Genomic DNA, 3,610 nt, shown 5'->3' with positions numbered 1-3,610 from the left:
CCGTTTGATATTAGATTATATATAGCTAGTGTAAACTAAGTGATTATAGAAGGAACTCTTGTGGTTACCATTTTTACTAAAGGAAATAAGGGTTATTCTCAAAGAATGTTTTCTTCAAACATAAAGTAACTATTACAGTTAACTCCGTGAGTACCAAATGAATACGCCAGGGTTATATACAATGAAGATATAACAAACAATGGGATGTGTGACTTCCGCCTCATTTCTTGTTCCTTGTTTGGTTGTGGGCTTAGGGCAGATTCACACAACCGATTATTTGTTTACTCTGGGTTTTATATAACTGTATCCATTTAGCAATCATAGAAAGGATTGTAGAGCTATTTTTACTTAACTTTCATCATATCAGAAGATATAGGATCTTCTGGAGGAACATGCGAACTTTTCTAAAAGAACTTTCAACTTACTTTACATCACTAAAATACTTATGAACTCACCAACTTAAATGCTGATATAATCTTTCACAATAACTTGTATTCTCAGGAAACTAGCAGAAAGGTATGCGCACTGGGATTCAGAAGATGAAGTATAGTAGCTTCATGTCTTGTTTTGTTATTTACTTTTGGATTCAATATTTTGTGAATCACTACTTGTAAACACTTTAATATTAATACAATGGTTTTTTGTTACTATGATTGCTATGATACATGTGTTGTGATACTAAACATGATGTCCTCCGCCCTCGAACGTTTCCGTCGTTCCGGTTTAGGGGTGTGACAGAAGAAACAACAAATCGTAGCAGTTCACGCTGCTACCACTCCTGCTTCAACAACAACAGCTGCACCAACACCTGCAAGGCCATATGCAGGTTCCCTTCCAAAATGCGATAAGTGTAATTTCCATCATAATGGCACCTTCCGAGACCTGAAATGCACCAGCTGTAACCGAAGAGGGCACACCGCCCGGTATTGTAGAGCACAACCTCAACAAAACAACCAACCCAACAATGTCGGGGCCAGTGAAGCATGTTATAGTTGCGGGGAGACTGACCATTAGACACGAAACTGCCCCAAGGCCAACAATCGGGGTGCCGGGGGATCAGGCAGAGTCCTAACAATGGACAAGGGGAGGCTGTGCAGGATCCAACGGTAGTCACGAGTATGTTCCTCCTTAACAACATCCATGCATGAATCTTATTTGATAGTGGGGCGGAACGAAGTTTCGTGAGCAAATTTAAACACTTACTAAACCAAAATCCTCAAAAGTTAAACGAAACCTTCACGGTGGAAATGGCTAATGGGAAAACTGAAACAACCAACGACGTATTTCTAGGGTGGACGTTAAAATTAAATAAACACTCATTTCAAATCAACTTAATGCAGTTACTATTAGAAGCTTTGATGTGATCATCGGTATGGACTGGTTTAGCCTCCACCATGTCGATATTTTGTGCTTCGAGAAGGCCGTTCACCTTCACTTACCCAACGATGAAACCCTAATTATCTACGGTGATAAACCCGGTGCAAATCTCCGTCTCATATCGTGCATCAAGGCACAAAAGTGATTGCACAAAAAGAACCATGCCTTCCTAGACCACGTGGTGGATAAAAAGAAGGAAGAGAAGAACATCTAGGACATCTCGGAGGTAAGTGACTCCCCAGACATATTTCCTGAAGACCTCCCGTGGATACCCCCTGAACGACAGGTCGAATTCCGGAATGACCTAATACTTGGAGCCATGCCAATTGCCAAATCACCGTATAAATTAACCCCTGCAGAAATGCAAGAGATCTCCAACCAATTTAGCGAGCTGCTAGACAAAGGGTTCATAGGACCGAGCTTCTCTCCTTGGGGAGCTCTAATTTTGTTTGTCAAAAAGAAAAATGGTTCCTTTCGCATGTGTATCGATTACCGTGAACTCAAAAAGCTCACCATCAAAAATCGATACCCTCTTCCTAGGATCAATGATCTATTTGACCTATTAAAAGGAGCCAGTTACTTCTCGAAATAAATTTGAGGTCTGGATGTCATCAACTGCGAGTCCGAGAAGAAGATGTCCCCAAAACTGCCTTCCGAACTCGTTACGGGCACTATGAATTCGTGGTAATGCCCTTCGGTCAAACGAATGCACCCACAACGTTTATGGACATGATGAATCGAGTCTTCCGAACCTTCCTTGACAACTTCGTGATATTCTTCATCGACGACATATTGGTTTATTCTCGGAGCAAGGAGGAACACAACTAGCATCTACCGCAGGTTTTGGAGACTCTAAGGGTGGAAAAGTTATACGTGAAATTCTCCAAGTACAAATTCTGGATCTGCAAAGTGGAATTTCAGGGAAACGTATTCAGTTAAGAAGGGATAAATGTGGACCATTCCAAGATCAAAGCGATTGTGGGTTGGGTAGACCTGGCCATTTGTGTATTCGTGTCAAGAAAACGTGTCAGCCACGAATTTGACACAAGACAATTACACGATGAGAAATAAGCTTTATCTCAATTTTTAAGATGTATTCGTGTCGTGTCTCTCACAGATTCGTGTCTTTGTGTCTGAACTTTCCAGGTCTAGGGTTGGGCAACCCCAAAAACCCCGAAGGAGATCAGGCAATCTTGGGCAACCCCAAAAACCCCGACAGGAGGTTCATTCAGAATTTCTCCAAGATCGCCAAGCCACGCACCACTCTAACCCAGAAGGGTGTACCCTTCACCTGGGGTTTGAAACAAGAAGCTTCCTTTCAAACCCTGAAACTAGCCCTCTGTAGTGCTCCGATGTTTTCTCTTTGAGAGGGAACAAAAGATTTCGTGGTATATTGCGACACATCAAATCAAGGGTTATTCTGTGTACTTATGCAGCGCGGGAAGGTTATAGCCTATGCATCTAGGCAACTGAAGACCCATGAAGTAAACTATAACACTCGCGATCTCGAGCTAAGAGCTATGGTCTTCGCTTTAAAGATTTGGAGGCACTACCTCTACGGGACAAAGTGCACCATTTTCACAGACCATAAAATCCTCCAATATATCCTGAACCAAAAGGAACTAAACATGAGGCAGCGACAATGGGTTGAGCTGCTGAATGACTATGAATGTGGGATCAGGTACCATCTGGGCAAGGCCAATGTGGTGGCCGATGCCCTAAGAAGAAAGGAATAGTCGAGTTGTCGGGTAAGAACACTAACGATGATCATCTATTCCCACTTGTCTTTGCAAATCAAGGAGGCTCAATTAGAAGCCTCGAAGTCGGAGAAAATCACAAACAAAGCCTTCCGTGGAATGTACAAGAATATTACAATCAAAGAGGACGAAGCATACTACCTCATGGACCGGAGCTGGACCCTAAAATTTGGAGGGTTCAGAGACGTGGTCATGAATGAAGCACACAAGACAAACAAGACAAGGTACTCCGTCCATCCGAGTTTTGACAAAATGTATTTAGACCTTAAACAACAATATTGGTGACTGAACATGAAGGAAGAAATTGCTACCTACGTGGGCAAGTGCCTGACTTGCGCCAAGGTGAAGGTAGAATATCAAAAGCCCTCGGGACTCCTTCAAAAACTGGAGATACCTGAGTGGAAATGGGAGAGAATCACAATGGATTTTATCACCAAATTGCCCAAGACGACTGATGGGTTGGATGCCATCTGGGT

This window comes from Lactuca serriola, chromosome 3, assembly GCF_051521515.1.
Source record: "Lactuca serriola cultivar US96UC23 chromosome 3, Lser_US96UC23_V15, whole genome shotgun sequence".
NCBI classification, from domain to species: Eukaryota; Viridiplantae; Streptophyta; class Magnoliopsida; order Asterales; family Asteraceae; genus Lactuca; species Lactuca serriola.
The sequence above is the reverse complement of the archived record's forward strand: the minus strand, read 5'-3'. Positions refer to the sequence as shown.